The following is a 15,462-nucleotide window of genomic DNA, read 5'->3' on the forward strand; positions in this document are numbered from 1 at the left end:
TCCTTCCATAGAAGTTACGTAGTATAAAATAATTATGCCTTTAAATAATTATTTTTGTATTGTATCCCGAAATGGTAAATAGTATGTATGTCTCATAAACTATACCTATTATAGTTTATAAAAATGTCTCGTTGTACTGAAGAATCCTTTGTATGTACATTATCATTTTTACTATGATAATAAAATGAAATGAAGTAATTATATTTGTATTATATATAATTATATCCTTTTTGCTCAACGTGTTACAAAAGGGTTAAAGTCTTATAAACTATTTTTATATAGTTTATTTAATTAAATCCATTTGTACTCGTTTCACACACACACACACACACACACATATATATATATATATATGTGTGTGTGTGTGTGTGTATATATATATATATATATATATATATATATATATATATATATATATATATGTTTTGTAAGAAAATCATAGCATATTTGTACAAAAACTTTGTATGTATACGTTCCTGAATTTGTAGATAACGATATTTCATGTATTTTAGCATTTTCACATAAAATATAAGAAAGCATATATAACGATTTGTATATTAACACAAGTTTTCTTGTTTTTTACTTGTATCCCCCCCCCCCTAAAACATAGAAAAATCATGAAAACTGTAGGGGTATGAAATCACCTTGGGTGTGTTCTTGGCTGGAAAACGAGGTAAAAGTGACGATCTTCAAGTTATAATATGTGAACGTGTTCGTATCCTACGAGTATTTAACACACGATATTGTGTGTGAATTAGTTAAACAAGATTAAAGTGTTTGTAAAAACACTAGATTAATAAGAGACTTACAATGATTTCCTAAGAACCAAACTATTTAAAATAGCTTTCTGGGAGAGTTTGATGAGGTTCCTGGGAAAATATATGAATATTTGAAGATGTTCTTGGGAAAGTTTGAAGATATGAAGATGTTCTTATGAACTTTGAGAGAAAATGTAACTGATTGTGAAGATGAAATTGAGATATGGGAAGTGATTTCGCCTATGTATATATATATATGGGAGTAAAAGTGATTTGACATTTGCATTGGAATGTGTATTTTATCACATTGGAAGAAGTGCCACCGGATAAGGTGGGCGTTTTCGGCCTATCCCCACCGAAATCACCTTGATTTCGGTCCAAGCTCCAACCGAAATCAAGGTCTTCGTTCTTGTGGGTTCTCGGTCTCGCATGTGTTCTCAGCCTTTATTGATTTCGGCCGAAAAGAGATTTCGGTCTAGGCATGAGTTTTGATTCCCAAAACCGAAAACCTCAAAAGCAATATAAATTTTCATGATTTTAATTTTAACTATTTGACTTTTGTTTAACGTGTTTGACTTTGGTTTGACTTGTTTGACTTTTATTGACTCGAAATAACCGGTTGTTACATAGAGTGTCCCAAAATCCAAATATCATAAATCTAAAGGATGTGCACGATCACGCCTTCGCCTTTCTCCGGTCATCTGAAGTACCTGAAACAATAAACTGAAACTGTAAGTCAAAGCTTAGTGATTTCCCTCAAAGTACCACCACACAAACATATAACCAGACAGATATTGGGTCCACAACCTTTCGGTTGGATTACCCCTAGCCCACAAGCTTTCGGTTGGAATGCTCTGGCCCACAACCTTTCAGTTGGATTGCCAATACATATTGGGTCCACAAACTCCTGGTTGGATTACCCCTGGCTCACAACCTTTCAGTTGGAATGCCTCGGTCTATTGACTGACAACACAAAGCAGTACAGTCTCAACCCCACCATATCATGTTGACGTATACGTAAGAAATAATATATATCTAGCAACAGATATGCACATAACTAGTCAGCAGATAAGCAGGCAGATCTACAGATCACTACCGTGTAGCAACATCCTATATACCAGGATACATAATCTAGTGGGTCGGTATTGGTGCCTTCGACCCACGAATATAGTGAGGAAAACTCACATCTCATTCTAAAAAGATAGTTGATCGCACCACAGCTTTGCGTACCAAATCTACAGGTCACCTGTACAACAAATAGTGACCTTGTCTCAAAATATTGCCCAAAATATCCTCCGGTCGAACTTGGTCAAAACCCTGGTCAAAGTCAACAAGTCAACTCAGCCAATTGCCACATCATAGCTAGTTCCAGCCACGTCGTGGGGAATATAGGACAAAACAGTCGCAGGACAGCCATCCACCACGTCGTAGTGACCCATTCACCACGTCGTGGTGGGTGTTCAGACCAACTTAATCCAATAAGCTCTTAATCCATCAAACCAACCATTCAAATTTCCCATGAGGCATTCTCTCATCCAATGAACCACAAAAATTGTTGCTTTATAGACATGCATGTCTTGAATTCAAACTAGGTCAAAATTGAGTAAAAAGGGCCAAGATCACATGCAAGAGTTCAAAACTCTAAGAAATTACAGATCCAACACTCCTAACCCCAAAAGGACTCTATTGATCCATAAAGTTGGCAACTTTATGGAATCCTAACACTCCAATATGTCCCAACATGAAGAATAAGGCATAGAAACCCAGATCTATGCACAATAAACCAAAAATAATGGAACTTGAGGACTTAGAAATGTCCAGAAGATGCACAAAAAGAAGATGAGAAGAGTTTCTTGTTGAATCCAAGCCCAAATGTCACCTTCTTCTTCTTCTAATACCCAAAAATCAACACGAAAGGCTTAGAAAGCAAATTAGAGGTTAGGGTTTGACTGGAGGTTGAGAGAGTGTGATGGAGGCTGAGGGTTAGCAACCATACCCATCACATTCCCTTAAATAGGGGCGCAAACCCCGAAGATTAGGGTTTCTTATTAAACTGCCACCACGTCGTGGTGGTAATTTAAAACCCGTGATATAATGACCATCACCACGTCGTGGGATGCCTTCACCATGACATGGTCCCGCCCAAAATCCAGAAATACATTTAATTTAAATACCTCTAGGAATCCAGATGTTACAACCTCGTACCAACTAAGAAGGTTGATAAAACACCATTTGAAATGTGCAAAGAGACTCGTCCCTCTCTTGCACGAATCAAAGTCTGGGGTTGTGAGGATTTTGTTCTTCGAGAAGTGCTAGACAAACTTGAACCCAGATTAGAAAGGTTTTACTTCATTGGTTATCCCAAGGATTCTTTTGGATACTTGTTTTACAAGTCTATCGAGAACAAGATCCTTGTTTCTCGTATGACAGTCTTTCGTGAGAGAGAACTGATTTCACAAGAAACTAGTGGGAGCTCAGCCGATCTTGATGAGATTCAAGAGTCAACCAATGAAGAACCTGAAGTTGACACTAGTCCCCAACAAGAGTTTAAACAACCTGTTGAGGAATCTAATGTACTTCCACCACCATTTCTTAGATCTGATAGAGAACGTCATCAACCTGAGTTTTATGGATTCCACATTACTCCGGAGGATGACAACCTGTTGGGAAATAATGAGCCGCGTAACTATCAGGAATCCATGGCGAACCCAAAGGCTACAACATGGAAATAGGCGACGGACAACGATATTCAGTCCATGTATGTTAACCAAGTATGGAACTTGGTTGATCCTACACCTGGTCTTAACACCATTTGGTGTAGATGGGTCTTCAAGAAGAAGACTGACATGGATGAGAATGTACATACTTATAAAGATCGGTTGGTCGCGAAGGGTTACACTCACACTCAAGGAATTGGTGACAAGGAAAATTTCTCACTAGTAGCTATGGTTAAGTCTATTAGGATACTAGTTGACATTGTTGCATTTCATGATTATGAAATATAGAAAATGGATGTAAAAACTGCTTTCCTTAATGAGAAACTGACTGAAGATGTTTACATGGCTCAACAATAAGGTTTTGTAAAGTTCAAGTCTCATAATATGTATGTGTGACATCCACCAAAACTCAAGTCAGTACTCATCTAGAACTTCGTCATTTCCTTGTGTGCACTTAACTTGGCTCTAGAGTTACAAGTTGAACTAGGTTCACGACTTAATAGATCCCTCAGAACAATTAGTCTATCTTAGCTTGTATTGACCAATCACATTGTTATTTGTATGAACCAACTAAGTGGTAAAGTGCCAAATTTGAACCTTAAGTCCAAACACGACACTATGTTCGATAGACCAAAACCCAAGGTAAGTTAGCAACCCTAAAATTTCCATATTGGAAAAATCTAATGCTTAACAAGGTTAAGTATTCTAAGCTAATATGAACAAAATTAAATCATAATATGAACCAACTATAAAGTTGATGAGAAATTCATATAATTCATGATTCGAAATGTGAACCAAAAGAAAAATCCAAGAATATCAAAATCTTACAACCACATATTATGAATCCTTGTTACAATTGTTGAAATATGAGAAATTGATTTTTATAAAAATTAAATAATAGATTATCATTTTCTAAATTAATTCAACAAATATAAGTTTACAAGTTATTACCAAGTGTAAATATTTCAACAAAACCCAATAATTAAAACCTTAGGAGATTATGATAATGTTTGAGTTTTTATAAAACATAAAATCTAGATTTATAAAAATTCAAGGGAGGCTTTTATTATTTGATCAAATATCAATAAAAATACCATCTCTCTCTTAAAATTTCGATCATTAGGCTTTTCCCTCTCCCCCATGCCTTAAAACCCATCATTACACCTCATTTGAACCACCTACACACTCCATCTCACACTCCTTCTCCAAGAAAACTTTCCCACTTCCAAGACCACTCCTACACATAAGAAAATCCTCCATTCTCTGTCCTAATTTCGGATTTTTGAAGGTCAAGAAGTGTTCTTGCTTCTCTCAAGATCAAAACCAAGGTAAACAACACAATCCTTTATCATAGTTTTATGATTTTACTTCCTCTTCTTCATAGTTCTTCTTTACTTTTCGGATTCTATGCCCTTATATGGCTAGAAATCCTTGTTTTTCCTCTTGGTGTTTGTCGATTCTCACCATAACACAATACATGTGTTTGAGATGGTGAAAATCCGGGATCAAACCCATGCAAAGAGTGAAAAGATGCACATATGTTAATATGATTTCAAAAATCGAGTTTTACATCTTATTCTTCATTTATTTTGTGTTCTTACATGACAAAAAGTATTTAAACCATTTCTAGTACATATTGGATGCTCATTCACTCCATTCATGTGCTAGAAATCGGATTTGTGGTGCAATCCTAGTGTAAGATTTGGTGGTTCCAAGGAGTTCTCTATCACATGAATGAAACACCCACTTTGGGGCCTTGGAATAACCCCAAAATCTATGACTTGGATGAATGAACCTAAAAGTTTATTTTTCTTTTGAAAACTTTAGTTTATTGATATTTATCTTTGACCATAATAGAATTATGCATGTTGTCTTTGTCAAAGTGCCCCTAAGAGGGCACTCAAAGCAACCTAGGATGACATGCATTCTATCAGAATATTTTGTTCAGATTTGAACGGCCACAACTCACTCATTAATAAACCAAATCACGATATTCTTTTTTTTTAGGGATAGTTCCATGAGTTAGCTTTCGAACCCAGTTGGTCTTACTATAAAATATTAAAAATCGGATTTTTGACAATTTTTACAAAATAATTGCGCAAACAGCACTCTTTCTATGAGCATTAGTTTTGATTTACATGATAAGGGTCTTACACCCCAAATTAAATCTGGGGAAAAATATTTTACAAACTTAACACATCCATCAAGTTATGTCTGAAATTTTGTGGGTTAAAACCCCACAAAATGTTCTATAAAAATTCGTAAACTTTCAGCTACATCTAGAACTCATGCACTATATTGTGCTACATTGCTTAACTTGTTGGGGTTGAATACCCTATTATTCTTCTAAACATATTTCGAATAAAATTGTTTTATGAAAGTTCATGTATACAAGTGATGATCTGTAAAATCCTAAGAGCTAGAACGAATTCCTTATTTTTCTATAAAAATAATGATTTAATGGCTATTAGGGGTGCAAACGAGCCAAGCTACTCGCGAGCTACTCGAGATCGGATCGTTAAAAGCTCGACTCGAAACCGATTTTAAACGAGCCCGAGCCGAGCTCGAGCTTAATATTAAGCTTGTTTATTAAACGAGCTCGAGCTCAAGCCTATGTCACAAAGCTCGATTAGGCTCGCGAGCCTAAACGAGCCTTTATATAATATTATTTATTATTATTTATTTATATTAAAATAAAAACATATTAGGGGAATTATGAATTTCGGGTATTAGTAAACGAGCTTTTTAACGAGCTCGAGCCGAGCTTAAGCTTATTTAGGCATGCCCGATAAAAACGAGTCGAGCCCGAGCCCGAGCCGAGCTTGTATAACTCTTTACGAGCTCAGTAAAAGAAAGCTCGAATCGAGCCGAGCTCGAGCTCGAGCCTCATATAACTTAAACGAGCCTGAGCCAAGCCTGGCCAGACTCGGGCTCGGCTCGGCTCGTTTGCACCCCTAATGGCTATAAATTCAAAATAATTGTTTCCAGAAGAGATAAAAATCTGAAAATTTGCAATAGTAATGTATTCACAGAATAAGAAAGACATGTAACTTTTCAGACAATTTTGACATTGTTTGGTATTTTATACATATTTTTCATTAAATTAGAGCATGAATTTACAAATTCGGGTCATTGGACTTAAAGACCCTAACCAGTATTTTTCTCAACCTTAGGAACATTATGGGAGCCTGTAAAAATTAAATTGATAATTTTAGAAACTGTTTACCATTTATTTTGAATTTTATCCATTATTTGGGCTTTAATTTACAAAAAAATATCAAATAACCTTCAAAAATGTTTACAAAATTTCTTGACACCAATTCCCTTTGTTAGAACCAGATAACCAATTTTTGTAATTTTTGGGAATTTAATTCCATGCCTTTCTAAATTTTTTAACACAATGTAATATGAACTAATGTTACCAATAATGAATCATACACACTTTGGGCACTTTTACGACATCACTAGTTGGATAGGCAGTTCCTAGAAAATAGCTTAGTGGATTATATCTCACTAAAAACTATTTGTTTCGTAGGACGCTAGTAGGAATCGCACTCGTCAACATCAAACTGCGAAGCCCGAGCCACAAACTTTCCATTGTGAGTATTCACAACCCCTATTTTACGTTTTTAATGTTTTGGGGTGGAAAACATGCTACAATTTCTATGAACATTATTTTACGAACTTGTGCTATGAACTATATGATATGGACTTTGTTGTATGAACCTTGTATTATGAACTTGTACTATGAATTTGGTGTTATGAACTTGTATGATTAAGTCCCCCGAGAACCGATACAACCTTTTAACTCATATTCGAGCCGATGGTCTTATGGATAGCGCTATTTGGGTTCGACAGTCCCCACTCGCCCGGAACCGCGAGTGCATATTTCCATGAACTGACATCATGAGAACCATGGACATGATGGAATTGGGGCAAGAACGGTCGTTAGGCTTGGTTGTGAACAGAATGCAATGGCATTCATCGTTATCTGAATTGGAACTTTTATAGAATAACTACATTTTTGAAATAATGTACCATTATAAACCTGTGAACTCACCAACTATTTTATAGTTGACCTTCGTTTTTGCATGCTTTTCAGGGAACGGTCAGTGAATCAATGAGACGCCAGCATGATTTTAGTTGTTACTTTTGTTATGTATTAAACTATGTATTTGTTTTGTACGCGATGTAAACTTAAAACGCTTAATGTTTATGGTCGGTACTCCTATTTACCTTTGTGATGAGACCTTAACCTGTCGCACTTCGTATTTCCGCTTTAACGGGGTGTGACAGTATGTAAGCTTGAGAAGTCCATTTATGGACTTAAACAAGCTCCTCGAAAGGTGGAACATTTGTTTCGATGAGAAAATCAAGGAGTTTCATTTCTCACAAAATGAAGATGAACATTGTATGTATGTTAGATCTAGTGGGAAATTAGTTTTCTTTATTGTCTTGTATGTCGATGACATTTTACTAATAGGAAACGACATCCCTACACTTAATAGTGTAAAAGCATGGCTTGGGAAAAGTTTTGCTATGAAGAAATTGGGAGAAGCTGCCTACATACTTGGTATCAAGATCTATAGGGATAGATCTCGACGTTTAATAGGACTTTACCAAAACACTTACTTAGATAAAATTCTAAAGAAATTCAAGATGGAAGAATCTAAGAAAGGATTTGTACCTATTCAACATGGCATAGTTTTGAACAAAATCGAATGTCCTAGTACTACTGAAGAACTGGACAGAATGAGTCGAGTCTCATGTGGTTTGGCTATAAGATCAATCACGTACACCATGATATGCACAAGGCCAGATGTCTCATACACCATTAGTATGACGAGTCGTTATCAGGACAATCCTGGTGAAAGTCATGAGACTACATTCAAGAACATTCTAAAGTATCTTAGGAGCACTAAAGATATGTTCTTGACTTGTGGTGGTAAATGTAACATCCCGAATATTACAAAGATATTTTTCATTTTTAAAATAGAATAACCAGTTAAACCCTTGCTTCGAAAAAACATTTAGTAACATTTGCTCGATTGAAACCATACATTATCAGAGTTAAATTTATAAAACCGCGGAAATGAACTTCTTTGATGCGTGTATACAGTCCCGCTGAGATCATCTTACAAACGACCTGCAAAAAGTTTAATCACAAACTGTAAGCATAAAACTTAGTGAGTTCCCTAGTATACCACATAGTCCCTCATACATACATTACATCCACACAAGATCTCAGCTCTAGTGTCGAGCAATCAGATCTCCTATCCATAAACATATATCAAACGTAACGGGCCCAACCCTAGGGAGTATACGAGCCCAAACCTAACTCCATTATCAGAGTCTCGACCCTGGTCTCACATACAATTGTTGTGATCCAACAATAGTCTTTCCTATTAGTGTTGTGATCCAACCACAGTCTTTCATATAAGTGTTGTGATCCAACCACAGTCTTTCCTATTAGTGATGAGATCCAACCACAGTCTTTCATATTAGTGTTGTGATCCAACCACAATCTTTCATATCATTTATAAAGTCATATGTAGTCAGGTATCAGATAGACAATCAAATAGATGACCCACCTGAGAGCGAACAATCAGACAAGAACATCACAATCAGGCATTAGACCAAGAGTTCTCAGGCTATCTAACTTAAACTATGTAGAATCCAATCCATCACTATCACATAATCATGTAACATAAATACATAGAAAATACTAGCATGTTCAGACCCTTAGCAACTAGCCTTTCCTAGTTCCCTGCCATTAACCACTTATCGATTAAGTTCTTCGTTGGTTAGTCATACATAATCCTAATAACCGGTCTACCCCAGTTATATTAACCAAACATAACCCCTAGCAGTACCATACGATCAACAGGAAAGACCCTATCAGTCTAGCATACAATAACACTAAGTGTCCCATACCACACATATATAGAAAGGAGTTATCTCAGCCACTAACATACTTGTGCTCTAACAAATACTCTATCCCATCATGCAAATGACATATAATGGGATACATGGTATAATGAGAAACTTACCTAAATACAGCTGAAAGTCCACACGCCTCAAATGCGAGTTGACACTAGAGAAATCATGAGCATGTACCACTTATTAACAATAAGAATCTAATCCTTAGTCCAAAAATCATATACTATCAAGTTTGACCAAAACGTCAAAATAGTTAAAAGTCAACTGTCTGGCATTACGCTTAGCGTAGACATACCTAAGCTCTACGTAGGCCTATGCTTGGCGTAGCTCATCTATGCTTAGCGTAGCACTAAAAGACAAAATAGTCGAATTCCTTTATCCTTATGTTCAACGTAGCAGAATGCTATGCCCATCGTACACTGCTCATAGAACAAACTTTTTAGTTAAGTTCTTAATCCGTTAAGCCAATATCCCAAACTTTTCATAAGTCCATTATACTAAAAAATGACTCATAAAAATCGAAACTTTATGGAAATGCATGTCCCATGCATGTCCTACACCATTTTAGATAAAAAAAATGGTGAAAATATGACCTTAAACCCATACATGACATCAAAACAAGCCCAAACTCTAGATCCAAAAGATAGAAAACTCCAAGGACATTCAACAATGATAAAGTTGCAAGCTTTATCTAGAGTTCTTCCTTGAACTCCAACCAAAACCTCAAAAAGGGACTCATAGACCATCATATGAAAGATCTAGAAATCTTAATTCATAAAATTGGGAGCTTGATGACTTACAAAGGCCCTTAAGATCCACAAGAAGTTGGATCTCTTATGGAAACATTCACTCAAGCTCCAAAGAATGATGAACTTCCTTGAACACTCCCAAGATGGAAACTACAACAAGCAAAAGGATGGAGGAGAGGGAAATGTAGGCTAGGGTTTCATTCTTTAGAATATAAAGGTTGATCCTTAGAAACCCTAAAAGTTAGGGATGCTTAAATAGTGCCCAAATCCGGAATCTAGGATTTTTTTGCAAACAGCAGCGCTACGCTTAGCGTAGGCATACCTACGCTCAACATAGACCTACGCTCGGCGTAGCTCCCCTACGCTTAATGTAGGATCATAATATGAAATCCATCAATTTATGCTAACAAAGGGCCTCTTGGAAAACGAATGTTACAGTAAAGATGAGCTAAGCGTCAAAGGATATGTGGATACAAGTTTACAAACTGACAAAGATAAGATCTTAGTCTGGGTTTGTGCTTACATTGAATGGAAGAGCGGTAACTTGGAGAAGTTTATTGTTTATTCAACTACATAGTTATAGTACATTGCAACAAATGAAGCGGCTAAAGAAGTAGTGTGGCTAAAGAACTTCATCAACGATTTAGGTATTGTTCCAAGCATAGCTGAACCAGTTGAGATCTTATGTGATAATGAGGGTGTAGTTGCCTTAACTAAAGAACCTCGAGATCACAAGCGCACAAGGCATATTAAAATAAAGTTCATCTTATTAGAAAGCTAGTTGAAGATGGAGAAATTATCACGATTCGGGTTCCATCTGAAGACAACCCAATAGATCCACTCACCAAATCATTGTCGCAGATTAAGCATGATGCTCATACTAGTTTTATTGGCATTAGATGTGCTAGTGAATTGGTTTGATAACATAATTTGTAGTTAGATATATTTTGGGAACTTTTGGATTTTTTTGATTTCGTATTTATTTATAATAAATTACTATGTTTGTTTATAATATATGTGTCCTATTTTTGCATGTTTAGAACCCCTTCGAGAATAATTTCTTATTCAAACATTCCACAATCAATCCTACCCTTGGAAGATGGTAGTGAACTAAGATTGTCATAGTATTGGTATATTGTTCATGGGGATGAACATAGCAAAGCCCTACGACCAATACTGATGAGTACTTGAAAATGAAGATTTTAAGTATTGGAGTAACCACTATTAAAGATTACTCCATGGATCATATCATGAGTAAATTAAGACGACTAATTTTTCATATTCTTCAAATAGATATGCATGAGGTTTTGTTCTACAATCTGTTGTATCTTAGTTTTTCCCCAACATTGTCCATAACTGGCATCTATATAGGGTTTGACTAGGTATTTCATGAGGAATAGTAATAACCTATGTAGTTAGATTTTATTTGATCCTTCTGCCAGAAATGGAGAAGTAGATAGCTCTGGGGCCCCTCATTGATTTGGTGTTGACAAAAAATGCTTGGCCAAGTTGAGACTCAGTAGAATAGATTCGATAGTCAGTCTTAAAGGTCAACATAAGTCAGTATCGGGGAAACATAATCTTGAACTATGAGATTGACCGTTGATCCATGTCTCTAGTTCATAATAAGATATCATGAAGTTCAAAGGAATTTGAAGTTACAAGTCTTAGGGATGTTTATAGCAAAGTTGCTATAAGTACAATAGTTGCATTGGACTGTCACTCACTGCTTTTGTAGTAAGTATTAAACCGAGCAATTGTTGATGTTTAAGTGCAAGTGGGAGCTAATGAAGATTAGTTCCCATAGCCATAACAAAGTCTGATAACATTACTATAAATAACAATGTCCTTTTGGGTTACACGTAAGAACAAAAAGAAGCATATCTGAAAATATATTTATTTGAGGGACTTGTTTTGTTAATTAATTAATAGTAAATAAATGGAATATTGAATATTCCAAAATGATTTGAATGCCATAGACAATTACTATTATATTTGGTATTTATCTTTAGGGTTTCAAATCACTTCCATATAAATAGAGGGCTCCAAATCTGATTTTGACAATTATGAGATATACCTCTAAGCTACAAAAGTTCGTAACACTAAAAAACCTAAATAATCTTGAATCAGCATTCTCACATCGTGAATGAAGAACAAAATCGAGATTTTGATTCTATTTAAGTTTGAAGTTTGAGGAACACTTGGATCTGCTTCTTGTTTGCGTCTTGGGTGCGATCACAGAAGAGGAACTCTCCTTTGGGTACTCTAGTTCAATCCATTGGCTTGACAAAAGAAGAAACCAACTAAGAAATCAAAGGTTTGTTTTCTATAGAGTTCTACTAAGTTGCATAGAGTAGTGAGTTTAGATCCTTAAGATTTCGAGTTTAGATTTGATTTTTTTTTATCGTTTCTGCTGCCTTATGTTTTATCTAACGAGGCTCGAAACCCATCAGTAATGTCACTATTTTTCAATAAAAATGTCTAATTTTTCGTATTAACATCGGATAAATTACACGAACGATCCCTATGGTTTGGGGTAATCTGTGTGCTTGGTCCCTAAATCTTTCAACAAAATGATTTATTTTTATTTTATTAATTCTTTTTTATTTACTTCAACTATTATTTAATAAAATTAATTATAAACAATTGTAGTGTACCCACCTACCTTAATCTCTTTCCCTTCCCCCATTGGACAAAGTTTTCGGGAAATAGCTCTGATCCCCATCTCCGGCCACATATTTGGTGCCAAATAAATCACCCTAAACACAACACAAATGACCTAATATTCAACCAAAATCAAAAATGAAATTCAAATCCAAAGCCAAAGTCGGAACCCGGACTCAAATATAAATCCAAAATCGAGTATGTAGCTCAAAATCAAATCCAAAAACCAAAATACCTTAGGCAAAAACTACAGATATAATACAGATGCAAAAATCCCTAATATAATACCATATTCAAATCGATTAAGTAAAAACAAACCTATAAAATCAATATACAAAAAATTATATAGAGATGTGGAGGTACAGGTCATCAAATCTTGCAGGTCTTCAAATATTCAACCAAAAACAAACGTGCAAGTCGACCCTAGCCTCTATAGTTAGTAAACAATTTGTAGAGAAAAATAAAAGAAAGGTTGAGGTTATTTCAGTTTTGGTTGCATAAGGTGCTTAATCTTGTAGGTATTTAAATCAAGCAAGCTTCAAGTGACGTTTCTAGTGATGTTTTGGTGTTGTGATCAGTAGTCGGAGTCGTCCTAATTACTTTCAAGAGTCGTTATAATTTCTTCCCGTGGGTATTGGAGGTTCAAGGCTCATCAGATGATAGAGGAGGTAGAGGTACAAATGATAAAGAAGTAGAGGTACAAGCCATCAATTAAGGGTTTTCACTGGAGTAGAGAGGCAAGGGAACAGGAGAAAGATTGAAGGATCTTGTATGCTCAAGAATCATATTAAAATGATATTGGTAATTAACATATGATATTAATGGGTCACACTAACAACAACTTGATATAATTGATTATTTATTAGAAATTGATTTTAATAAATATTCAATAAACTCTTATAATTAAATTTGAATTTATTTATTTCTTGGAAGTAATAATTTTCATTAGCAAGTAATAACATATAATTCATAAGATATGAATTAATAAGTCATGTACAATATTTTTGGACTAGATAATTTCTTTTGTCTTTTACCAAAAAGTTAAAGTTTATATTTTATAAACTTGGTTTATAAAATTGAGACTTTTCTCTTCCTTTTTATGAGGTATGGCCGAAATATGCTTGAAGAGACAAGAACATGGTGTTTTGACTTATTTAATCAAAAGTAATATGAAGCATGGGGAACCATCTAGCTTGTAGGTGCATGGGTGTTTAATGGTTAATGACCCATGAGTATTGTGTATGTTATACACATGAGAGTGAGGCTTTCATTCATTTGTCTTAATCCTCTCTAGAACCGTAACATGCATATGTGCATGGGTTCTCTCTCTATTTGTTCATTCTTTTGAAGTTTACTTGCATCTTATGCTCTCTTTATGATTCTTATTTTGATAATAACATAAAGCTTAAGAGATTAAGAATTTTCTTACAAGACTAGCATCTTAAATTGTGACATCCCCATTTTCACGGCGAGAAAAAACCGATTGTTTATGATTATTTAAAAATCAGAGTATCCTTTTTGAAAAATACTATTGCGGAATTTGTTCCCAAAAAACATGATAAATATGTTATCAAAGCATTTTCCGAAGAAATGTATTTTATTTATATTAAAACATTGGGATGTCATTGTCAATACAAAACATAAGCATAACGAAATATTACAAGCCTTACAGTAATTAAACTAGTGGCCTAATACTCATTGAATCTCTCAGCAGAATGTATCTTTAACATCGCTACCTGTGATACAATAAACTGAGTGAGTCAGGTTGAGAAACCTGATGAGTACATAGGGTTTTCAACCCACAATAATATAATTATTATGTTTAATCATCAAACAATTAACCCGATTTACTAACCCCATTATCTTCTTTATTCTTAAGGATCTACCCTATGAATCATCTATTCTTTATTTATTTATTCCTAAGGATTGTCCTAAGGAATAGGCACGTAGTCCATCACTTCCAGGTTTTATCCAACAGGCACTAAGTCCATAGTTGTCGATGTTATCTATTAGGCACAACTGCCAATGTTATCTATTAGGCACAACTGTCATATTTATCTATTAGGCACAACTGCCAAAATTATCCATTAGGTGCAACTGCCAGGATTTTTAGAGTACATCTTGTGAACATGTAGTTCATAAACACCTACACGTTGCGAGCCTGCTAGCGTTCCATTGGACTGTCTAGAATCACCCGTGGTTGTCATCTATATTGTGCTAGATGACTGGATCAAATTTAAAGTCAAGGCCTCTCATCATCTTTCACCTCTCAACAGATATATCATCTTTCATCTCTCATCATCCATCTCATCTTTCATCTACCCATCTTTACCTAATATACTTATAGGTATAAAAATACATATACAGTTTAAATCAAGTAAAACATGTATAACTCGTTCATCTAGCATAGATATCATAAACACAGATAATAAGCACATATAACATGTATTAATATTAAATACTTCATATCTATGTGTAAGATGAAAGTAATTATGCACTCACTTGATAAAGTGATGACTCGAAATTCGGACATCGCTTCGCTTCTAGCAATTATATTTTCCTTTGACGTAACCTAGTGTCATTATCACTAAGTTTTAGTCTAATATTTATTGCGACCAATTATTATTCTAGATT

The sequence above is a fragment of the Lactuca virosa genome, chromosome 4 (assembly GCF_052849685.1).
Source record: "Lactuca virosa cultivar CGN04683 chromosome 4, Lactuca_virosa_CGN04683_v6, whole genome shotgun sequence".
Lineage (NCBI taxonomy): Eukaryota > Viridiplantae > Streptophyta > Magnoliopsida > Asterales > Asteraceae > Lactuca > Lactuca virosa.